The sequence below is a fragment of the Sus scrofa genome, chromosome 14 (genome assembly GCF_000003025.6).
Source record: "Sus scrofa isolate TJ Tabasco breed Duroc chromosome 14, Sscrofa11.1, whole genome shotgun sequence".
Taxonomy (NCBI): Eukaryota; Metazoa; Chordata; class Mammalia; order Artiodactyla; family Suidae; genus Sus; species Sus scrofa.
The window spans coordinates 101,339,836-101,365,449 of record NC_010456.5 but is presented as its reverse complement, the minus strand read 5'-3'; the positions used below and the strand labels follow the sequence as shown (position 1 = coordinate 101,365,449).

The 25,614-nt window shown below is 42.9% G+C and overlaps 1 protein-coding gene across 5 annotated transcripts in view; it reads left to right on the top strand.

Moving 5' to 3' along the window:
* SLC16A12 (solute carrier family 16 member 12) overlaps nucleotides 1–25,614 on the top strand; it is a 94,374-nt gene that overhangs the window by 2,901 nt on the left and 65,859 nt on the right. The window contains exons 1-2 of one of the 5 annotated variants that reach the window (XM_021073516.1): nucleotides 19,590–19,857; nucleotides 24,437–24,583. The exons of 1 other annotated variant lie outside the window; for it this stretch is intronic. The gene's annotated coding sequence lies outside the window, so the exon portion shown is untranslated. Of the gene's footprint in view, nucleotides 1–5,221; nucleotides 5,240–9,030; nucleotides 9,281–19,589; nucleotides 19,858–24,436; nucleotides 24,584–25,614 lie in introns of those variants that run through there. 3 more of the 5 variants (XM_021073518.1, XM_021073517.1, XM_021073515.1) reach the window with 3 other exon arrangements.

Here is a 25,614-nt window from a genome sequence, read left to right as displayed (position 1 = left end):
ATGGATTCTTTTTAATCAGACATTTTAAACATTTTCTAATTCTCTCAATTGCTTTTATTTTCAAAGTGGCATGGTTTGCAAGCTTAGGCATGTTTATTGTTTTTAACAAAGGCTTATCAAAATGAACTTGGCAGTTTTTCAGTCGCATACAGCCAAAAAAAGTATTCAGTGCAGCTTTTGCGGTTGTTTATGCATTCCTTACCTAACCAATTGCTTTGCTTTTAAAAATCGCAGATTTGGAATCTCTGTTCTTATGAGTACCTTTCTAGAATATCGAAAAACTCACTCAGATGGTCTAATAATTTAATGGAGAAAAACCAAACCCACACTTGAAGACATTGGAGATTTTGAGCATAAAGATTTTCTGTCTGTTTTTAATTTGTTTGACATCAAAGGATATCAGGAAATATCATTATCTAACCATGTCCTGTTTGAAAGTGATCTCTGTTAAGCGCTTGGGGGAGAGTCATGTTTTCCGATAGCTGCTAGGCACCCAAAGGAGTTGATTTTCTTCCTTTGCCTACCACTCTGCCCATCAGATTCTCATCCCTCCCACCCCCCTTTTGCTGCACATTGAAGAGGCGTGTTGCTGTATAGCCAGGTGGCAATTTACACACCATTAATTAATAATTTAATCAATGTGCTCATTCGTTATTTACTTAATAAATATTTATTGAACTTCTCATTTCAGATTTGTGCAGATTGTGGCTTGCGCCCTCTTTTCTTGTGCCGGTGGTTGTAGGGGATGTCAAAACACAAAACCTATTCTGAAGCAGCTTAGGCATCATATGGAAGAAAGGACATTATGTAACTAGCTATATAATACCAGTTATAACCACTGTAAGCGATAGATAATTACTTTGGAAATTAAAAGCAAGGAGAGAGGACACGCAGAGGAGTCAAGGCTTAGGGAAGATTTTATAGAGGAGGACATGTTTGAGCTGAGCTTTGAAAGGCAGGTAAGGTAGTAAAGCTGTTATCTAGGTATAGAAGGGTATCCCCATCTTTATGGGAACACATCGTTGCTTCTTTTGAAGATGTGGACATATGGAAGTCTTCCTTTAGGGGACAGTTGAGGCTGTGTTGGGATGTCTAATAGACACCACCTTTACACCTTCTGCATGCATACCGCTCCATCCTAGGTAATGGAGAACCGACCAACTCAAGGGTTAACTCTCTTTTCCCTTGGAAACATGTACTGGTTGTAGCTTAGAGCACAGAGGCCGCCGTAGCAAATAACTGTCATCATAATAAACTGGTGTACTTTGCTTTTATAGGCTCAGGTGCACACATAGAGTGGTGTCTGGTCACAGTCTTATTTACTTGCTCTTGTAATTTTGCAATTTAATTAAATATTACACAAACTGATATAATGGGAGCACTAAATAAAGAATGCCGTATCTATGAACACTAAGTTGATTGCCATATAGACTTATAAAAATAAGCCATATTAAAAAACAGTATCAACAAGCTACAACCCGGATGAACCATGAAAATGTTAAGTGAAAGAAAGTAGACACAAAAGACCACATGTGTGATTCCATTTATATGAAATATCCACAATAGGCAAATGCGTAGAGATAAGACCTAGCTTTGTGGTTGCCAGGTTATGGGATGGGGGGGGTATTGAGAATGAATGGTAAATGGGTACAGGGTTTCTTTTTGGGGTGATCACTGGGTTCTGGAATTCAACAGTGGTGATGGTTTTACATCATTATGAAGTTACTAATAACCACTGAGTTTTAAAGTTAAAGATGATTAAAGTAGTGAATTTTATCTTAACTTTAAAAATGGTCATAAGGGGAGTTCCCATGGTGGCACAGTGGTAAAGAACCTGACTAGTATCCATAAAGATGTGGGTTTGATCCCTGGCCTCACTCAGTGGTTTAAGGATCTGGCATTGCCGTGAGCTGTGGTTCAGGTTGAAGATGTGGCTCAGGACCCAGTTGCTGTGACTGTGGTGTAGGCCAGAAGCTACAGCTCCGATTTGACCCCTAGCCTGGGAACTTCCATGTGCTGTGGGTGTGGCCCTAAAAAAGAAAAAAAAAAAAATTTTGCAAACTTCTGTTCCCCAGGTATAGAATAGATAGCTGTAAAAAAATTGGAAAACTGTAGTTAAAAAAATAAACTAGGAAGATTTTGCCCTCAAGTTTTTTTCACAAGTGCCTTTAAGGTACAAGTGCATTTAGGAATTGGAAGGAGGAAATCTGGGCATAATGTAACCAAGAAAGGCAACACAGAACTGCAATGGTGACCTGATATCTGAAGATTTGTGGATGATTTGACTTTTACGTATGTGACTAAAATTGAAATAAAATGTTTGAGACATGATGTATCAACTTTTTGACTCTGCTTTTATTGACTTCCGACAGCTTCAGTTATAAGAGTTAATATTTCAATTTCTTAGGGTACCCTGGCGCATCTTGAAAATAGCTCATCCTTCTGGCTCTGGAGAGAAATTCCATATTTATGAGCCCCTCTTATGGATGTCATATCAGTCCCTAAAATTATAGAGAAGACTTGAACCTAGTTTTCAAGCTTGTAAATCATTTAAAAATCACACCCCATTTCCCTTCAAACTGTCTTATGGCTCCCTGGTTCATGTATGTAAACAAAGTAGCTACTTAAAACATCTTAACTTTACCCATACTTAAACATTTGTAGGCTTTATAATTCTTCAGAATATTTTTGAGCATGATTCACTATTTTCTGGTTTACTTAATGTATTACAGATTAAGGCCATCATTACTTATTGGGGGCGGGGGCAACCAGTGCTGTTGTAATTCTACATTTTTTTTGATGAAATACTTTTCATGGAAGTGAGCTTATATTTATCAATGAAACCAGCTGTATTTCTTAAAGTAGCCATTTCGGTTCTGTTTTAAAACAATGGCATGCACAGCCCTGGAAGGAACTACCAAAAACCTTTTCCAAACCCACGCTCAGAACAGAGTTAGATCTTCTTTAAAGAAGAGAGTGCTGCATTTTTAGTCAGATATAGTCAATCAGACAACTAGCAAAAAGCAGCCTTAACCACCATTATTACCATCATGGAAAGGGGGAGTCAAACTCACAAGCATCGATGCTATCAAAAAGGAGTGGTTCATTCAGATTGGTATTCGACAACTCTGTTGATCAGTGGATTCATGGTTGTATTGGGGTGGAGGAGAGATGAATTGGGAGTTGGAATTAGCAGATGAAAACTATCATATATAGAATAAATAAACATAAAGTTCTATCATAGAGCACAGGGAACTATGTTCATTTTCCATTATTGTTTATCCCATGTGAAACCTATGATAAACCATAGTGGAAAAGAATATGAAAAGGAATTTGTATCTATGTAAAACTGAATCACTTAACTGTACAGTGGAAATTAACACAACATTTAAATCAACTATACTCCAATAAAATAAATTTTTAAAAATATCGAAAGTTTATATAAACAATACTATATCAGGGTCCTCAACCCTGGCAACACGTTAAAATCACCTGAGGAAGGAAAAGAAAATATTGGTGCCAAGGATTCACCCTCAAGATTTCCAATTCAATAGGACTGGGATAGATCTAGAACATCAGGAATTTTTACTCAGATTAAAGAAATTTTTTTCTCAGATTAAAGAAATTTTTTTTTTTTTTTTTTTTGGTAGGGCTGCACCTGAGGCGTATGGAAGTTCCCAGGCTAGGGGTCAAACTGGAGCTGTAGGCCTACCCCACAGTCACAGCAACACCAGATCCGAGCCATGTCTGCAACCATAGCTCATGGCGCTGGATCCTTAATCCACTGAGCAAGGCCAGGGATCAAACCTGCGTCCTCATGGAAACTAGTCAGATTTGTTTCTGCTGAGCCACAATGGGAACTCCCAGCATCAGGAATTTTTTTTTGTTGTTGTTGTTGTGTTTTTGCCATTTCTTAGGCCTCTCCCTCGGCATATGGAGGTTCCCAGGCTAGGGGTCCAATCGGAGCTGTAGCTGCCGGCCTACACCAGGGCCACAGCAACTCGGGATCTGAACTACGTCTGCAAACTACACCATAGCTCATGGCAACTCCGGATCCTTAACCCACTGAGCAAGGCCAGGGATTGAACCCGCAACCTCATGTTTCCTAGTCAGATTCGTTAACCACTGAGCCATGACGGGAACTCCCCAGCATCAGGAATTTTTAAAGCTCCCCTGATGAATCTCCTGGCTAGCCAGGGTTGAGAGCCACTGATCTAATACCTAATCATTTTATGCTTTTTCAGAGTAAATTTTATTGAAACAAATGGTTGGTGTAGGATCTTTTTGTCATATCTGATGAAAAACTTAAACGTGATCCTTTTTTTCTGAAGTTTTTTGTTTTTTTTTTTTTTTTTTTTTTTTTGTAATTTCTCTGTACAGTGTCCACTTAGTATATGGGAAGCTTTTCCAATGGTTGGGTGGATTTGCATTGATTTTTTTTTTCTCCTCTGTGGGATTCACTGACGTTATGTGCGGGCCATGTCATGATAACCAAAGCAACCAAATTGGTATCATCATAGTCAACCAACCAGTCAGCTGTCCAACTTGTTTCGTGATCTTGTTGATTGTGGTATCATATAGATATATTTCTTGAGGAGAGTAAGTTGGGGTTTTCCTCTATAAGGGTGTGTTTCCTCTATAGTAACTTAGAGGTATGTCCTTGTTTATTATGTGTTTCCTTAAGCTGGTTGAGTTGTTAATCCTAATGCTCAAATTTGCTTCTGGGTCCTTTTCCTTTTATTTAATTGTACCAAATTGATTTTGAAAATATAGGACTTCGTATAAGAAATATACTCTGTGGGACTCATCTGAGGAAGAAAGCAGTTTAAACCTAGTCTTGTGTGACTTAAACAAAATATGACTAATTTTAGGTGTTTCCTCATCATTGGGATAGACTGTCTTTGAGAAAATATGGTGAAGTGGTAGACATAGAACTCAAAAAAGAGATCTAGAGTACTTCTTTGAACTGTCTTTATTTTTAATGTTTGTTCTTTTATTTTTAATACTTAGAGAAATTTTTACCCAAAGTTACCAGTTAGCTTTCCAAGATTGTGCTTTTACTGTTGATTTTTTTTGTATTAAAAATAGCAGCGTCATGGGTCTTGACTGCTAGGTTTTGAACCATGTTTTGCAGATTTCTGGGACTTTCAAGGAGCTTCTGGGGCTCTTACAGGGCATGGGGACTGTGGGGCGGGGAAAGGAATCCAGAATCCTTTCAGGGGTCTCTTCTGCAACCCAGGTAGGTGGGCTGTTCTTGATTTCACATTTTGGGTTTCCCAGCAAGATTTTATTTGAACAAAGGATGTCTTGGTGAAAACAAGTTTGTAAATGCCTAGGCCACATGTTTCTAAGTTTCTGCTTTTCTTTCCCTGACAAATTTGGTTTATGTGGTTCTGGTAGCGGCTAATTGTTTCTAGCTCCTACTGTACATCTGTGTTGAAAAAGTGTGGAAAGATTTGGGTCTTGTTAACTTTATATCCCTCAAACTTGTGGGGAGAGAGAGCCAAATGAGCAGTTAGATATTCTGAGCAAGAAATATCAATTGGGAGCTCCCACCATGGCTCAGCAGGTTAAGAACCTGATGTTGTCTTTGGGAGGATGCGGGTTTGATCCTGGCCTTGCTCAGGGGGTTAAGGATCCGGCATTGGCAAAAGCTGTGGTATAGTTTGCAGATGCAACTCAGATCCCGTATTGCTGTGGCTGTGGTGTTGGTTGGCAGCTGCAGCTCTGATTGGACCTCTAGCCCGGAGACTTCCATATGCCGAGGGTGTGGCTGTAAAATGAAAGAAAAAAAAAAAAAAAGGAATATAGATTGGGAGCTATCCACATAGAGACTCAGTTAAGTTGTGTGTGTGTGTAACTAGTTACCCACAGGGAGTATTACAGAGAGTCAAAGATAAAATCCTGGGGAATAGCTGTGCTAGGTCAGGTACCCTCTTCTGTACTCACATTAACCCAATACACATTGGTCAATGCTGTTTCCTTTTTATATTTTAATTTGCTATTTGCACACATATGCTTGTGCAGAACTGTTGGAAGAGTTGGAGCCTGAGTGTATGTAGATGTGTGGGTGGGGTTGGGGGGCAGCCTGGTAGGGTCAGAGGATAGGCTGTGGAAGCCAGCCAGGGAAGATCTCCTCTTCAAAAATGCTACATCCTGCACAAAACTGTAGGGCTCTTTCTATATGGGTATTCACGTGCAGAATGAGAAGATAAAAGCTGAGTGGTTAGCTAATGGATATGGCGGTGTAGACACCCATTGTGGCATTTTTTGGCATAAAATGATTTAAGAAGTATTGTGGTTTCTTGACTTTTAAAATCCAGACACTTCCCCCATGTCTTCATATTCTTTTTTGGAATCAGAGCAGTAACTGCTAGGTTCTGGGTGTGATCCCAGTGAACCCAGGGGTAAGGTCCATTCTGCCTGAGTCTGAAGCTTTGCTTCTTTTCGTTTCATTGACACAGACCCTGCCCTCAGTGCTGGCCAGCTGTTTGGCAAATTTAGTTACAAGGTCAGCAGGGAGCAATGTACTAACTTAATGAAAACATTCATAAACATTCTTAGAAAAAGTCAAAGTGCCCAGGTAAAGAATAAATAAATAATTATAAATAAGATACTGTCAAAAAATATTTCACTTAATAGTTAGCATGTTCCAATGATAATGAGTCTGGTCATTGCATCCAAAATTAAGCCCGACACATTTTTCTTTTCTTTTTTATTTTTTGGGGCCACACCCATGGCATGTGGAAGTTCCCAGGCTAGTAGAGATTGAATCGGAGCTGTAGCTGCTGGCCTACACCACAGCCACAGCAACACTGGAGCCGAGCTGCACCTGTGACCTACAGCACAGCTCATGGTAATGCCAGATCCCCGGCCCACTGAGTGAGGCCAGGGATTGAACCTGCATCCCCATGGATGCTAGTCGGATTCATTTCTGCTGCCCCACAACAGGAACTGCCGCCCCTATTTTTCTCTCCTTTTTATTTCTTTAGATTGTCTTGTCTTCTTTGATTATTTTCCACATTCAAACAAGATAAAATACAGGTAACCATATATCCCAATTTTATTTGAGTTGAAGTTCTGAATAAAATTTCAGATGACATTCATTTATTTGATGCACACAAACTGGCATCTCAGAAGTGTCCTGGCACATTCTGCTTTCTTTATAAATTCTTGCATGACAGTATACCTAATTAGTTCCAAATATAGCTATTTACCTGAATGGTAAAGTTTCAATTTAGCTTTTTATAGTTTTTTTGTTTGTTTGTTCTGGCTGTGCCCATAGCATGGGGACGTTCCCAGGCCAGGGAGCGAACCTGAACCAGAATCTAGCAGTGACAACTCCAGATCTTTAATCTCTAGGCCACCAGGAAGCTCCTAGCCTTTGATCCTTTTAATAGTCTCAAATAATCTCTTCTAGGGAAGAAGCATTTGATGAAATAGAATGAATTACCTTTAAAGTCACTAATAAAATAATATCATGATTAAACAATGTTGAAATAACTCAGTGAGTCTACCTTTTCACTAGGCTGAGTACCCAGGCTGCCCCCAATGCTGAAGGCTCACAGGGAGTAGGCAGGCTTCTTATGCAAAGGCTTCCACTCTCCTAGGGGAGACAGGTGTGTGGACAAAGAATTACAGCACCATGATGAGCCCCAGAAACGACTTCTCTGTGGGAGTTTAGAGCCAGAGGCATTTAACGATGCCTAGATTGGTCAAACAATTAAATGTAGAAATTCCTGAGGCGAACAACCAGAGGAAGGGTGTTCTAGGCAGCAAGAGCAATAGGTACAAAGGCAATGAGGTGGGAAAGTACACTGTGGAGTGAAAGAACCACATGGTTCTTCAGGTGGTTTGATGTGGCTGATGCGCCGGGTATGTAAATGGCCACGTAGATGCCAGAAGAGCAGGCAAGAGCTAGATCATTTGTGGTTCTGAGTATCACCCTGAGGGACAGGGAGCTTCGATTTTGCTTTGGCCACTAAGAGTAATCCTTGAAGGCTTTTAAACAGAAGAGTGGAGTAGGACTAGATTTGGTCCTAAAACTTGCTTGTGTTTCCTTTTTTTTTTTTTGCTGTTTTTAAATTTATTTTTCCTTTCTTTCTTTTTCTTCTTCCTTTTTAGGGCTGTACCCATGGCATATGGAGGCTTCCAGGCTAAGGGTCAAATCAGAGCTGTAGCTGCTGGCCTACACCACAGCTACAGCAACTTGGGATCCGAGCCGCATCTTCAACCCACACCACAGCTCACAGCAACACCGGATCCCTAACCCATTGAGCAAGGCCAGGGATTGAACCGGCAACCTTGTGGTTCCTAGTCGGATTCATTTCTGCTGTGCCACAACGGGAACTCCTTGCTGTTTTTTTAAACCAATTTTTAACATGGAAATAAAGTTAATTTACAATGTTGTGTTAGTTTCAGGTGTACAGCAAAGTGATTTAGTTATACATATATCCATTCTTTTTCAGATTCTTTTCCATTATAGTTTATAACAAGATATCGAATTGGTTCCTTGTGTTATCCTGTAGGCCCTTACTGTTTATCTATTTTATGTATATGTTAATCCGGAGCTCCAGTTTGTCTCCTCCCCCTCCTCCCTTCCCTATCCCCTCTCCTAATTTATCTCTTCCCCCTCTCTTCAACAAATCATAAGTTTGTTCTCTATGTCTGTGAGTCTATTTCAAACAGTTAATTTTTAATTGGGCTTCAAGAAAAGTCCAAGAGGATGACAAACTAGGGAGTCTACTGAAGGGGTACAGATAGCAAATGAGACTAATTCCTCAAGCCTTTTGCTTTATTTATATGTAAATATTCTTGGTGCTTGGTGCTCTCTAGGGCATGTGGTAGAGATGTTTGGCAGGCAATTTGAAATTCTCTGCATCTAACACAAAATTTGTGCATGTTAGCTAATAGGTTCAGTTAAAATCATGTGATGGGATGTGATTACCTGGGAAGTGTGGGAAGTGGGAGGTGCGAAATGGGTCCAGAAATTGTGGAGAGTAACTAGGGTGTGTTCACATTCTACCCGGAGCACACCTGGGTCACTGTACCTTTCTTTTTGTCCTCTGACTATCTAGTTCCGTGTTGATCTTTTTCATGAGACTAAGTATGAGGGCACGGATGGAGTCTTATTTACAGTGTCCCTGCCCTTGCATGACATCAGAAGGCACCACGCATCTGTCTGAGTTATTGGTCTCAACTCGAATCCTGTCTTCTGGAGTTGTGTTTCATCTGTCCTTGTTTAACTGGTTCTAGCAGCTGTCAGGGTACCTCCCCTATGGTAAGTGAATGAACGAATAAATGATATGATTTCTAATGATGTCATTTCTAAACGACATCATTTCTAATGATTTCTAATGAGGGGGTCTTCCTCTGACCTCTCATTTCTAATGAGAGGTCAGAGGAAGAAGGATCTAGCAAAAGAAGTAAGAGGCATGGGTCTGAGGGAAGGGAGGCTCAATGGGTGAGATTCCTGTTGAGACTCCTGTTGTGGAAATCCAGGGGCGAAAGAGTTCAGGAATGAGAGAGAGGTCAGCAGGGCCAGATGCTACAGAGGGGTAAGTTCATTAAGGGTGGCAGAGCTACCACTGGCAATTAGGAGCCATTGCTGATAATGTCAAAAACAGCTTGAATGGTGTGAATGGAGGCAAGTGGCAAATTCCACTCCATGGAGATGGGAATGAAAAAAGAGGTGAGCAGACAGACGCCCAGTGTAGACAGGTTCTAAAGAGGCAGGGGGTGAGAAGGGAAGAAAGTAATTGGCGGTAGCTAGAAAGGGTGGTAAGCCTGGAGTGGAATTCTCACCCCTTCTCTTTGCTTCTTTTCCCTTCCTTCCTTTCGCCCATTCTTCCTTTCTGCTTTCAAGATGAGAGACTCTGGAGTAAATGTACAGGTCAAAGAGGACCCAGTGTAAAGCTCCAGCTTAAATTATAGAAAAGAGGAGATGGGATATTAACTGGAAAATTAAATATAAGTGGGTGCATCTTTCTTTGAGAAAGGCTGAAAAGAAATAAGGATGCATGTGGATGTGAATAAACTGGAGGAGGAACTGAAGGAAAGGAAATAGGGGAAAATTTTATTCAAAGACCCAATTCTCTCTAAAATAGTAACTGACATGATTTGGACACTTTCTCCACTCTATGCAGTTTTAAAATTACATATATTAACTCACTAATTTCTTGCAACAACCCCATAGAGATAGAATTACTATCCTAATTTTACAAATGAGACAACTAAAGCATGGAAGGGTTAAGCCACTTGCTTGCCTGAGGTTGTCCAGCTCCTAGGAGGCAGAACCAGGATGCAAGGCTCTCTTGCTGGAAATGGCAGGTACGTCAAATACTTGAGATTTTGAATAACCAATAACCAATGTGTTTATGGAATTGGTACAGTATACTGTTACTGAGTCACTGTGAGCACTTAGCCTGTGTTGGAAATCATCATTATGTTGTGCCGTCAATCTGCAAATTTGAGAGATTTCCTCCAGCAAAACTTGCCTTACCTGTTATAGATGTGGACATACTTGGATTGGTGTGGAATTGGGGATTGGTGCCTTGGAAGGATAGGGGGTGTTGGAAAGAGAGAAATTGATGTGGTGGATCATGAACTCTAGCCTTGAAGGAGAAGAAAAAGGAGAGCAGGACAGGCTGATGGAATGGGTGAAAATGGAGGAACAAGGGGCAGAAGGGCTCAAGGAGGTTGAAAAGCAGGTGCAATGGGAGTTGAGGAGCTGGACACTTGAGGTGGGGTAGAAAGTTGGGCTTAGAGACAGATATTTAATTCTCACAACAACCCTACATTTCAAAAGTGAGGGTAGGCACAGATGATGATATGTTGATGATGTGGCTTTGGGAGTACATCTGTGAAATGGGTTGGAGGTAAAGCTCACGAGGTCAAGGGCAAGGCTGATATCAACAGAGATGTTGGGTAGATGTTCACTAGTCCCCGCTTCTCCTGGAAGGATGGTGCTGAGAAGCCCTAAGGACTGGTCCAGACTTTAGAAAGCTGCAAATCAAGAACATTATAGTTTTAGGGAAAGATACAAAAAGTTAGCCGATACCTGGCATGCAGCAGAAATCACTTGGTGGTCTCAATAGAACCTTGTCAAAGAACAGTTGAATAGCTTCTCTTTTGCACTGTGATTTTTGACAAAAGAATTTGAAGTGTCAATTGGCAAAACAACACATTTCACAAGCAATTTTTTTCTTTTTTTTTTTTAAGGGCCACATTCGCTGCGTATGGAAGCTCCCAAGCTAGGGGTTGAATTGGAGCTACAGCTGCCGGCCTACACCACAGCCACAGCTACGTGGGATCCAAGCTGTGTCTGTGACCTACACCACAGCCCATGGCAATGCCGGATCCTTAACCCACGGAGCAAGGCCAGGGATCAAACCTGGAACCTCATGGTTCCTAGTTGGATTCGTTTCCGCTGTGCCACGACGGGAACTCCCACAAACAATTTTGAGTGCTTTAGCCAAACTGCCATTATCATCCTGAAAAGAAAAGACTACCCGTGTTCTGATGAAATCTCTTCCTCTTGCTTTACCTTCCTTTGTCTTTTCTCCTGGTCGTGTGCAGTAGGACACTCTCTGGGCAGAGAGAGGCAGTTGAGGATCATCAGGCTTCCAGATGTCGAGCTTTGCTGTGATTTATATGGGCAGGGGTCGTGGGAGAGGGGCCAGAAACTTCCGTGGGACTCAGTGTGGTGTCCTCTGCTTCTATAGTTAGCCATGGGATGGGAACCAGCAATATATGTTCCCTTTGTACAGCTGTGCATACCACTGTCTCCTTTTTTCTTCTGCCTGTTTAGGTTTTGAGGAAATCAAAATTATATATGATGTAAGCTTAGAAATCCCCATATGTGAAGATATGGAGCTACTACACACAGGGAGAAAAACATATGCATGCCGGATCTGACACCCAAGTGCCATGTGTAGATAATGCATCAGGTAGGATGTTTTGGGGTGTGAGGAACAGAAACTCCAACCTGGACTGGCTTTGCTAGTAAGGAAAAAAAATTCCTTTGTATAGTAGAAAGTCCAGCAGTGGAATGTCTGGCTCTGCGTTTGTTCCTCTGTGATTCTTCTCTTGGCTCTTTTCGTGCCCCGTGTTGTTTTCATTCTCAGCCTGACTCCCGCCACAGTCCCAAGATGGGTACAGGAATTTGCAGGGTCACATTGAGATAGGAACATCCGGGGGAAGGAGAGAAGCTGTGTCTTCAGGTCTCCTCAGTAGTGAGGAAACCTTTCCCAGGATCTCCTTAAGTCATTGCCAAGGATCAGCTCACTGCCCTTTCCTGAAGTCAGTCCGACTGGCGGGGGAACGGGATCACCGTAGTTCTTGGTTAGCCATTTGGGAAAGACTGGATATTGGGACTCACTTCCATGATGGAAAGAAGGCTTGAGGCCATTGAAAGATTCCAGACTTGTCAAGGGGAAAGAGCCTTGGATGATGGTCAAGTCCTTGACTTCAGCATTTGCTGGCAGTGTGAACTGGGACAAATCAGCAACTTCTGTGAGCCACTGTTTGCTCTTACAGGATCATTGTGGGAGTTAATAGCATTTTGTGTAAACTTTAAGGAGCTATACAAATGGTAATTATTTAATAATGGTATTGGTAATGATTAAGAAGAATAACAGATCTTTGTTTACCAGGGATTTAGTTGTTCTAGGCACTTGCTACAGGCTTACATGCATTCTCGTTATTACTCACTAAATACAAATCAAGCAACCGTCGCACTCAAGGCACTCTGCAAAACACTTTATTTCTGATTTCAGTGAAGCCGAGATCCACAACAGCAAGGCTCATGGGTAGGGATAGTGAACAGATGTGGGCTCAGTTTCACCCAGCGGTTCCATTGTTTTGGCCTTTGTGACTACATAGTGGCAGATGGCTGTGGGGCCTTTGACAATTGCTCTGTTATCTGCCACTGATTGTCTTTAGCTCATTAGTTCAGGGCTCACTGCACTGGAGATTTGCAAAACACAGTTGTGTAAGTATCTTTAGAATACGTGATGCTTTTCTTTCTATTGTTTCTTTCCCCAAATATAAGCTTTTTTTTTTTTTTTTTTGCATTACACTTTTGAAATAGAGATTTACAAATGTGTATTAGGTTCTTGTACATGTTGTGTCATCTGAGCCTCATGAAGAGGCCAAGATTGTATTTGTATTGTATTGAGGCTTTGTGGTCAAGAGACCTATCAAGTAATGAAATCAGTATATATAGGGCATCACTTTTTTTTTTTGTTTTGTTTTGTTTTAAGGGCCGCACCTGCGGCATATGGAGGTTCCCAGGCTAGAGGTCCAGTCGGAGCTGCAGCTGCCAGCCTATGCCACAGCCATAGCAATGCCAGATCTGAGCTGCATCTGCGACCTACACCACAGCTCATGGCAATGCTGGATCCTTAACCCAATGAGTGAGGCCAGGGATTGAACCCACAACCTCAAGGTTCCTAGTCAGATTCGTTTCTGCTGAGCCAGGACGGGAATTCCCGGGCATCACTTTTTTGATGTTGCAAATTGCCCTGCTTTGAACATCACTGTGCCGTGAACTCTTTTAGTCTATATCCTTATACTAGTTTCTTTGAAGGAGAATAGCTGGGTGAAAGAGTTTGAAATTTTTACATGAGTTATCTGATTGGTTCGTGAAAGGGTTTTGAGTAGTGAAAATGATACAATTGTTGCGTTATTTTGGTATTATGGGTTTTTTTCATTCTTCTTTTTATGTGCCTGGGATCATAAATTATTTCCAGAAAATCTGAACCATTCTGATACCCCCTAACTTACTTTTCCCAGGCCCCCTTTGCAGTTATAAAAACGGTGTTCGAATGGCTCAGCCTATGCTGGGTTTTGAGGAAATCCAGCCCACATCAGTTCCTCCCCACTAGTTGTACAGTCCAGTGGAGAAACTAAACTTGTGCGTCTTGCTTCATCCTCCCCTTAATATGAGTTACTGCTCATGAGGTTTCTCTATCTGGATGTAGAGCAACTCCCTGAAGGCCTGTTGTTCAGACACATCTGCTTTTTATTCATGGTTCTGGCTCTCATGCTGGGACATCCTGTGAATAAACTGATGGGAAAAATGAAGTGAGAGATACTGATTTCTGCTGATTCAGTGTGAACATGGAGTATTTATTATTGAGGTTGAAGAGGAAGTAGAAAGCCTTTCATTCTTATGATTCTACCCCCCATGTAATTCCTTCAACAGTTCCTGAAATACTTCTTCCCAAGTCTCCCTACCTCCCACAAGGTGCACGGATGAATGAGGCTGTGTTGTGACAGGAAGTCAGAGGAAGGAACTGCCCTTACTCTTAGATGGATTTTTAAAAAGTCGTACTTGGGAGTGGAGTGTATACGATATCAGTCGTGTCCTCTGCCTGTAATTTTTCCCAGGGAATTTTATTTATTAATTAATTTATTTTGCTTTTTAGGGCCACAGCTGTGGAAGTTCCCAGGCTAGGGGTGAATTGGAGCTACAGCTGCTGACCTATTCCACAGCCACAGCAACGCGGATCCGAGCCACATCCTGACCCATACCACAGCTCATCGCAACGCCAGATCCTTAACCCGCTGAGCAGGACCAGGGGTCAAACACATCCTCATGGATCCTAGTCAGGTTTATAACCACTGAGCCACAATAGTAACTCCTCCTGAGGTAATTTTAAACATGAATGTGTCATGTATGATAAAAGGAAAAGAGTGGGACCACCCCTACCTGGAGGGACCCACTAACAGACTGATCACACAGTGTCACTAGGACTATGGCGGATGGGAGAGGTGGACCAAGTGCTGTGGCAGAATGGAGACCTGGTTAGACAGCAAGTCAACCAGAGGGCCTGGATTTCAACCCAAACATTTCTGTACCCAAATTGCACGTTTTGTATTTGCTTTTCTTGGCTTCTTTTTCCAGATGTGCATTTTCAAAATCACGTCTAAAATAATTCAGACTTTACAGAAGGGGATAAAAGGTACCCCACTCCCTCCTGCAGCACGCCAGGCTTGCACAGCTAATGGGTTGGGGGATGTGCTCCTGGCTACCTTCTCTGCAGATATAGATCACCTAAGGGAGCCAGACATGCCTTTATCCAGGCAGCCAGAACTGCTGAGAGGGTAGAGGTGGGGCTCAGGAACGCACTGTCCTCTCCAAGACCTACCTGGGTGAGGCTGAGGGGCTGGGCTCTGGGAACTAGGATACTCCCAGGTTTAGCAGCAGTGGAGTGTCCTGGCAGTCAACCCTTTGGGGAAAGGGAAGCGATTTGTGCTGCTCTGGCTTTCTGCCTGGCACTGTCCTGCCTTGCCCAGGCAGGGAGCAGAGCCCCTGACAGTGAGAGGTGGGGACCACAGCCTGGGGCTGCCTCTTGCTCATCTCTGTTTTTCTAGTGCCTGCATGTATTGGTGGTCAGCTACTGTTTCAGGAAAGAAATTAGATGCCCCCATCCTAGTCCTGCAGGCAAATCATGGAGTGACTTTGGGCAAGTCACTTTCATCAGAAGAGTCTAATCTCAGGTTCCCCAAGTCTAAGGTGCACAGTTTTTCCTCCTCATTTTTTTTTTTTTTTCCTTTTTGCTTTTTGCTTTTTATGGCTTCACCCGTGGCATATGGAAGTTCCTGAGCTAGGGGTCAAATTGGAGCTACAGCTTCCAACCTATACCACAGCCGTAGCAACTTGGGACCCGAGCCACGTCTGCAACCTACACCACAGCTCACGGCAACACTGGATCCTTAACCCACTGAGGAAGGCCAGGAATTAAAACCTGCATCCTCATGGATACTAGTTGGGTTCATTAACCACTCAGACACAAAGAGAATGCCTTTCCTCCTCATTTTAATGTTTCTGAAATAAGATGTGATCAGCACTAGATATATTTAATATCCCAGAGTTTCTTAATTTTTCCTTTTTCTTGAAAGGCTGTTTCTAAAGTCTGTGGGGTAATGTACAATTTCTGTTATTTTCGGGTTGTGGGCATGTGTGGTCGATCCCTTGAGGAGTGGTTTGGAGAATCTGTAATGCCCCATAACCCACATTGTGAATGGTAGAGTTCTGCATAAATAGAAACAACAATCAGAAAAACTGGAGTTCCCTGGTGGCCTTGCGGTTAAAGGATCCAGCATTGTCACGGCTATGGCATGGGTTCGATCCCTGGCCTGGGAACTTCTGCTTAAAAAAAAAAAAAAAAAAGAAAGAAAGAAAGCAAGCAAGAAAACTGCCCACCTGCCCCTGCAGGGTTATTTCATAGAGGTGCCTGGACAGGAACTTCTGATTAAACAAGTAGTAATAGTTTTCTATTCAATAAACTTGGTGTTGTAGGTTATGAAAATGTACATTTCTAATCTCCACATTCTCCCAGTAGAAGACACTAAGCTATTTTCATTTTGAATTTTTAAAACATGGCTCTTAAACATTTGAATTTTTCTTGAATCAGGCCTTGGCAAGAACTGTTTGCCTATTATGGATTTAGTGAATTCCTAGCCATTACTAGAAGCATCAGATTGGCCACAAAACTGTTGTAACTTGAACAGAATGTTAATCCAAAAGAAGTGCTGTATTTTAAAGAGAAATGACAAAGCCACTTAGTGCCAGTGGTATGGCAGGTAATGAGAGCAGATTAAAAACAATTACTCACACTGTTGGCCTTAAACAAACAGACAGCCAGATAATTCTCTAACAAAGATAGGTTTATTTGCGATCAGCAGAGAATTACAATTTGTGGTCTGTGGCCATGGCAAGCCACATGCAAGTCCCCACACAGCCAGAGAAAGAGAGAACTCTTTCTTCTTTTTCTTCTTTTCTGTCTTTTAGGGCCACACCCTCAGCATATGGAAGTTCCCAGGCTAGGGGATGATTTGGAGCTATAGCCACTGGCCTTTGCCACAGCCACAGCAACTTGGGATCCAAGCCTCATCTGCAGCCTCCACCACAGCTCACAGCAACATCAGATCCTCAATCCACCAAGTGAGGCCAGGGATCGAACCTGCTTCCACAGAGATGTTATACAAATTCGTTTCCGCTTAGCCAGGAGGGGATCTCCGAGAACTCGTCTATGGGGGGGACAGGAAGTCGGGAGGGTGCTGGTGAACACAAGGGTCCATGGCTTTTCACTGGCTGAGCTCTTGCCAGGGAAGAAGAGGGGGCTCTCTTCTTCCTGTTGGGCACTGTTAGTGTCACAGGGCACAAGTGCTTCCTTTCCTGGTCTCCTGAATCTTTAATTGAGGTTTCCGTTTATCAATTCTTTTTTTAGGAGACTCTTTTCTTCTCTAGATGGAGTTCTGTTGGCAGAGCCTTCAAATAGTGAAAGCTAGGCACGGAGTTAAAATTTCCCTTCCCAGCTCAGTTTAACCGCTTTGCACCAATAACTAGTGTGAAGAGGTTTATAATCTGGTAGGAAACAAGGTAGATGTTTACCTTGCCAGGTAAAAACAAGACATTAAGCAAAGAACTACTGGAAACAAGATCACAGAGGGAATGTTTTTATTCCTACCAGACACTATATGGGTTATTTAGAATATCCATTTACAAGCCAGTGGTCTGTCATAACACTTAAAGCAGGGATTGCAAAATCACAGGTCTTTGGGGGCTCAAGTGTGAAATAGCTGAGTTGTGACCCAATAGGGTGGGGCTGGGCTCTGCAGTGGAGGAGAACATGGAAAGGTTCATTCTCTCACCATCCGGCAGACACTTGAGTTCTGTTCTTGGGGTCAGGGATACAGCAGTGAAAAAAACCAACAAAAATCCCTGCCCTCTCGGGGTTTGCATTTTAATTTGTTGCTGCCTTGAAAAACAAATAAGTAGGCCAGTTAGAATTATATCTACAGGAAAAGTAAATGGATCAGACGCCTTGATGTGCTCTTGTGACCACATTGCACAGATTTCAATTTTGTTTGCTTTTAGGCCTTTTCCCCGTAGCTGATATTTCTGGATAGGCAAGATTGTTGTAATTACAATATGTAAGTTGAGGTAGCTTCTTTTTGGCATTATGCTCTGTCTCTTGCCTTAACTTACCAAATAGTCACACTTATACAACATTATTCAGTCTCCAAGGCAGCCCCTGGTTTATTTAATTCTGTTTTTTTTGTTTGTTTGTTTTAGGGCTGCAACTGTGACATATGGAAGTTCCCTGACTAGGGGTTGAATCGGAGCTGCAGCTGCCAGCCTACGCCACAGCCACAGCAACATAGGATCTGAGCCATGTCTGCAATCTACACCACAGCTTGCAGCAACACTGGATCCTTGACCCACTGAGTGAGGCCAGGATTTGAACCTGCATCCTCATGGATACTAGTCGGGTGTATTTCCTATGCGCCACAACAGGACCTCCCTTAATTCTGGTTTTAATTGAAAATAAAGCATGGTGAGACATTCCATCTCTCATTGTATCAATTGTGGTGACTTTCCGAGGTTACCTAATGAAGACTGAGTGCCATTTAGAACATTTAGTGCCATTTAGTCCTAGTCAGTGGATCCCATGGCGGGGCCTGAGAGCTGTGAGCTGAGCCAGGAGCTCTCGGGGAAGCCATCCCATGGGGAGGGAAGCAAGGCTCTTGCAAGCCTGGTTTTCTGCAGGGTGACTCTGATGAGGTCACTAGAATAACAGGCCTGGGAGCGTGGCCCTAGGAAGCCATGTGCCTTTTCTTTGAGCTTCTTGTGGGAAAATGGGGATAAGAAGCAGTTGTGACTGCATTTATCTTCAGTTTCCACAAATGGAACTTCGGCTGGGCCGGCACAGTGCAGCAAAATTGATAGTTTCAGAGACAGAGAATGCAGGCTGCTGGCAGGGATTAGAGCCCTCTGACTCTGACTGTTCTGTTTAGTGCCCAGGGGGACTGTGTTTCAGCAAATTAATGGATATTAGGGACGTGAATGTTTGTGGCCTGGACTCCTGTTTCAGGAGCTTCTTGGCGTGTGTTCCTGGGATCGCCTGCCATCTGTTGTGTGTCGTGGGTGCTGCCTTTATTTTTTTTTTTTTATTTTTTATTTTTTGTCTTTTTAGGGCCATACCTAGTAGTTCCCAGGCTAGGGTTCTAATTGGAGCTGTTGCCGCTGCCGGCCTACACCACAACCATAGCAATGCCAGATCCTAGCCACGTCTGCCACCTACACCACAGCTCTCCGCAATGCGGGATCCTTAACCCACTGAGCGAGGCCAGGGATCGAACCTGCATCCTCATGGATACTAGTTGGGTTCTTAACTGGATGAGCCATGACGGGAACTCCCGGGGGTGCTGCTTTGAGCTGGGAGGCAGTGCCTCTACCATGCCAGGGACTCAGCATTCCTGACCTGAGGGACCTGAGAGTATGACAGTCCGTGAGTATTACAGAAGTGGTTTGGGGTTGTCCTAATGAATCTCTGTGCCCTCAGGTAATTGCATCATCCCTTAAAGTTGCTGCCATCACCTACGGGGCACCTTTACATTTACACAAAGTCCAGTGGGCACTGTTAGGTATGCAGTGTTTTTTACTCCAACCCCCAATTCCTGTGTTGAAGCCCGACTCCCAATGTGATGCTATTAGAAGGTAGGGCCTTTGGGACGTATTAGGTTTAGATGAGGCATGAGGGTGGAGCCCTGTGATGGGCTTGGAGGAGGAGGAGAGGGAAATCCCTCTCTCTCCAGATACACACCACGGAGGGGCCAGGTGAGCATACAGCGAGAAGGCGGCTGTGTGCAAGCCAGCAGAGAGCTCTCACTGGAACGCGACCAGGCTGGCACCCTGACCCCAGACTGCCAGCCTCCGGAACTGTGGGAGGATAAATGTTTGGTGTTTAAGCCACGCTCTGGGGCGTTTTGTGGTGATGGCCCGAGCGGACTAAGACGGGCGCAGTACCTCTTCTGAAGGGCTTACCTGATCCACCCGTAGGATTGGTAACGTTGTTCCTTTTTCTTTGGCCTCAAGGACCCCAAGCTCTCTTGGGCTTCTTCTGACCTGTCTCAATTTCTTTGCAACCTCCTCTTCCTCCTGGGACACGGGGGTTCCTCAAAATCCTACTCTCTCCTTTTTTCTGCCCACACCTCAAGCACCCTGCTCCTCAGTTTGTAGTCTGGGGACCAGCACAGGCCTCACTCACAAGCTTAGCAGAAATGCAAACCTCAGGAGTTCCTATTGTGGCTCTCCGGGTTAAGGACCTGATGTTTGTCTCTGTGAGGATGCAGTTCCATCCCTGGCCTCGTTCAGTGGGTTAAGGATCTGGTGTTGCCGTGAGCTGTAGTGTAGGTTGCAGACACAGCTTGGATCCTGCATTGTTGTGGCTGTGGTGTAGGCCAGCAGCTGCAGCTGTGATTCGACCCCTGGCCTGGGAACTTCCATATGCCGAAGGTGTGGCTATAAAAAGAAAAAAAAAAAAAAAAAAAAAAGAAAAGAAATGTGCATCTCAGGCTGTCCCCCAGACCTCTGATTTGACTCTGCCATTAACAGGAGATCCCCACAGGAATCGGAAAGGCCTGCTTTTAAAGATCTCAGTAACTAACTGTGATTGTGTGCTCTGACCTCCAGGTGTCCATTTGACCTCTCTCCTGGGGTCCAGACCCGTCATCCGACGGTGCCTCTGGACTGTCCACTTCAAAGTCCCACAGGTTACAATCCAGGGTCTGGCTCCTCTTTTCCCAAATCTGCTCTTTCTCCTTTGGGCAACCAAGAAAAATAGGGTCTGTTCAGAAACGTTTACTTTAAAACTCCCATATAACCCCACATTCATGGTGAAATGGTTTCTTCGGGGTTAGTCAGGGCTACTGGTCAGATGGTGGGCACAGGGCTGGCTGACACATGGTTCGGCCAAACCTCTCCTCTGAGTGACGGTGCCTCTGTCAGCCTCTTGCTAAGTATTTTGAATTTTGCCCATGGTGTCATGTTCAGTTGGTAATGTTTCTAACTTTTTTTCCTCCTCCATAGTAAGTCTGAAAGTGTACAGGTATTTAAAAGTAAGTATTAATCATTACCTTTGTTATTAATTATTAATATATTACAGAAACAAGTAGTTAATAAATATTTTTCATGGTACGGAAATTTCGCTGACTAAAATACAAGATTCTCAAAATATTTGTGAATGACCATAATGAGTCCAAAGGGAGGAACATCAGGAATGGAATGCAACCTGATGTGTCACATGATTGAATGACATAACATCTTTTGGGGAGAGAAAAATCAGAGGTAAACCAAGTGTCCAACATAGAGGATTGGTGAAATCAGTTATGGTACATTCATACAGTCAAATACTTTGCAGTCATGTCTGAGTGATCAGCCAGAGGACATGTATTAACATTCATGGCATCAAATACAGTGAAAAGAGCAAAGTACAGACAGGAGGGTCCTAGGGTTTTTAAAATTTTTGGTAAAAAATATAAAATGTAACATTTACCATTTTAGCAATTTTTAGACTGTAGTTCTAAAGAATCTGAAAAAGAATATATATATATGTGTATACACACACATATATATACAGATATGTATATGTATCTCACTACTGAATCACTTTGCTGTACGCCTGAAACTAACACAACTTTGTAAATTAACTATGTTTCAGTAAAAAACACAACACAACAAAAAAGTATAGTTCTGTGACATTAAAGTACATTCACATTGTTGTACAACTGTCATCACCATCTATCTCCAGAACATTTTTTATCATCTCAAACCAAAGCTCCATTCCCATTAAACCATAACTCCCCATTCTCCCTCCCCAGCCCCTGGCAACTTACCATTCTCTGCCTATGAATTTGTCAGCTCTGGGTACCTCACATAAGTAGAATCATAGAGTATTTGTCCCTTTGTGACTGGCTTTGTTCACCTCATTTAATGTCTTCGAGGTTCATCCATGTCGCACCATGGGTCAGAATTTCCTTTTTAAAGCTGAATATTATCCCATTATATGTAGATACCACATTTTGTTCATCCACTCCTCTGGACACTTCGATTGCTTCTATCTTTTGGCTATTGTGAATAAGGCTTCTATGAACATGGGTGTACATATATCTGTTCAAGTCCCTGCTTTCCTTTCTTTTGAGTGTACACCCAGAAGTGGAATTGCTGGATCCTGTGGTAATTCTACTTCTGATTTTTTGAGGAAACCCCATACTGTTTTTCCTGGTATATGAACTATTTTAACATGCTCACCAGCAATACACACGCGTTCTAACTTCTCTACATCCTTACTAACACTGGCTAGCTTTTTTGTTTTTGTTTTAATTTATAATTTTTTATTATTTATTATTATTATTTTTTTCTTTTTACAGCCACATCTGTGGCATATGGAAGTTCCTGGGCGAGGGGTCAAATTACAGCTGCAGTGTAGGCCTACATTGTAGCCACAGCAATGCCAGAACCAAGCTATATCTGTGACCCACACTGCAGCTCGTAGCAACACTGTATCCTTAACCCACTGAGCGAGGCCAGGTATTGAACCCATATCTTCAGAGAGATAGTGCCAGGTTCTTAACCTGCTGAGCCACCAGGAGAACTCCTGTTTTTGTTTTTTTTAAATTGCCATGGTAATGAATGTGAAGTCAGTTTTGTTTTTAAAAAGATGTATTTATACACATATATAATATTTTAAAAATTCAAACAATTTATTCCAAATAAACCGTGACTATTAGCTGGTAGGATGTAGATGTTTTTTATTATTGTCTTTTTGTTCTCTTCTCACTTTTTTCTTTGTTAAGCATGTATAAAATGTGTAGTTAAAAGTGCTTGGGAAAAAATGCTTGAAACTCAGAATCAAGCTGTATCAATTCAGAGGTTGACGGTACCTCCCATTTGCCCCTGGGTGTGCAGCCCTCACGTGGGTCCTCATACTTGTTGACTTTGGACTTGTTGCTGCGCCGTCACGTTGCTACCCTCCTAGGGCTGAGGCTGTCCACCGATGCTCCAGTGCTTGAGGCCCAGCTGCCATGCGTTCCTCTACCCAGTGAAGCAAAAACAGGACTTCCTGGCAGTGGCTTAGAGTACAGATACCATTATTACCAGGTCTCAGCATGTGGCTTTCTGGTGCCCGAGAGCATCTTCCTCCTGCATTTAGATTTTTAGCACCCAGAAATCTCCTTTGTAGGTAATGTTTACTCACCAAGGTTTTGACTGGTCATCTTGGTTGATTACAAATGAAAAGGAAGGGTGCTTTCTTCCTATTCTGTGAAATTACATAGTTTGTAATTTTTTAAATAGTTTTAAGGCTCATAGCAAGTGCGTATGTCTGCTCTAAAGGCAGTAAAGGTTGCATGTGTACCAGTTCAGAAAGAGCTGGAAGAAACCCTTTCATGAAGCAGATTACCACCCGTATGAAAATGAGGCTTGTCCAGCTTACAATAATATCATTTATTCCTTTATTCCTTTCTTTTTTTCAATTACTATATTTGATCATGTACTGGCTGAAAAGGCTGGTGAGAAACTTTTTTTTTTTTGGAGTAGAGAGAGTGATGAACCAGGAAGAGGTGATAAGGAAAGGCACTAGTTCAGGGCCTCTTTACATGTGATTATTTTAATCAATTATCAGTGACCTTTTGTGGTAGCCTTTTTTTTGGGGGGGGAGTGTTTCTTCTGACATAATAATTCTGACTGCCTAGTTTGAGGGTCAAGAATTTGAAGTAAATTCAGACTATTGGAACAGGCCAAGCTTGAGCTATTGGGACGTGTGCTGGTTTTTTGTGGATGTGAGAAGGAGTAATGAGATCTGATCACTAAATCTGGGGTTTCTTTTAGGTGGAAGGAGGTGAAGCTGAGGATAGATCATGTATCCAGGAGGCAAAAGTGTGATCCCCCCCCCCTTTTTTTTAGGGCCGCACCCTCAGCATATGGAAGTTCCAGCCTAGGGGTTGAATCGGAGCTGCAGCTACCAGTCTACGCCACAGCCACAGCAACACAAGATCCAAGCCGCATCTGTGACCTACACCACAGCTCACGGCAACGCCCAACTCGGATCCTTAACCCACTGAGTGAGGCCAGAAATCAAACCTGCGTCCTTATGGATACTAAACAGGTTCATTGCCACTGAACCACAGCAGGAACTCCCTGATTCCACTTTTTAATCATGTTCGCTCTGGGTAAGGCATCACTGTTCATTACATCTCAACATTTCTTCTTGTGTTCAGTTTTCTCTCAAACTTCTCAAAGGAGAAGCGGTCACTGACTTTGGGGTTTGGCTTTCTGTCCCCTTCCTCCCTCATTTTCAGCCTTTGGGCACATGGGCTCATGTTCCTGCAAAGACTCTCTGAGGGCTGCCATTCCCTTCCATTGTTGTAGCCCCAGCCTCGTGCAGGCCATAGTGGTCATCTGGGGACAACTGCAAACTCCCCTGCAAGCCCCTTTCCTCCCAGTCTCTTCTCCACTTGACTGGGGGCTTGTCTTCTCCAATGACTGTGCACACAGCCACTTGTCCTGACCCACCTAGCCCTGTGGCCTTTTTTAGGTCACTGACGGTGACTCACCTGTTGGTGTCTCTTCTTTCTTTATGCACAGCTAGAAACCCAGATGCTCCAGGCACTTACCAGACACTCCCTTCTGCTCTACCCTCTCCAAGTGAAATCATTTCCCGCTTCATCAACTTCATTGTTCTCTGCTTCCACACGGAGAAGGCACGGAGCCCTTTGGAGAGGTTCTTCACAGGTTAATGGAATTTTACAGGGACCATTTGTAATTCTAAGTGGGATTGGGATATCAACAGTAGATTAGAGGGCACTGCATTAGTTGTCTGTGAGTCTTTTTAGCTGAAGCCCATTTTGTCCAACTTATTTAAAAATCTTTTTTCAAATAAAACAAGGCTACATTTATGTAATGAGGTTAGTCAAGGATCTACCACTTTGGTGAGGTGTATTTAATGTCAAGGGAAAATAATGTTTACAAAAAGATGGAAGGGGAATGCCTGTCGTGGCTCAGTGGAAACAAACCTGGCTGGTATCCACGAGGATACAGGTTCAATCCCTGGCCTTGCTCAGTGGGTTAAGGATCTGGCGTTGCCGTGAGCTGTGGTGTAGGTCGCAGATGTGGCTCGGATCCTGTGTTGTTGTGGCTGTGGTGGAGGCTGGCAGCTGTAGCTCTGATTAGACCCCTAGCTACCTAGGAACTCCCATATACTGCAGGTGCGACCCTAAAAAGCCAAAAAAAAAAAAAAAAAGAAGAAGAAGGTGGAAGCCAGTTACATGAGAAAGAAATTCTTTGCTATAAGTTAATTAATTTAGAGTTATTACGGGAAGAGAGTGTTGCCTCATTGTATTTAATGCCTCTTCTTTTGAATGACATGGGGCTGCTTTTGAGAACATTAGAGAGAAATGAATTAAGCACCTGTCTTTTTTGACAAGGTCTTTATTACAGATGGGAACTCCATGACCTGACCTCAGCTAGAGGTTTTGATTGTGGTTAGAGCACGTGTTTCCTTAAGCTTTGCCTGTCACGGTTGCTCCTCATCTTGTCAACCCTTGATGAAGAGATAAGAGAAAGCTGACTGCTGGCTTCTTTGAACAGTTGGAAGCCTAGTTGATACAAAGTCGGGAAATTCTTGATTTTCTGCCAAATTAATATTTATAAATGTCATGTTGGCCTCAGTCTGAGATTTGGCAGCTGGAAACTCCAATGCATGCTCCTTACGAAAGTGGTATCAACTGTATCAATGCCCGGCAGATGCACAGCCAAGATGACTG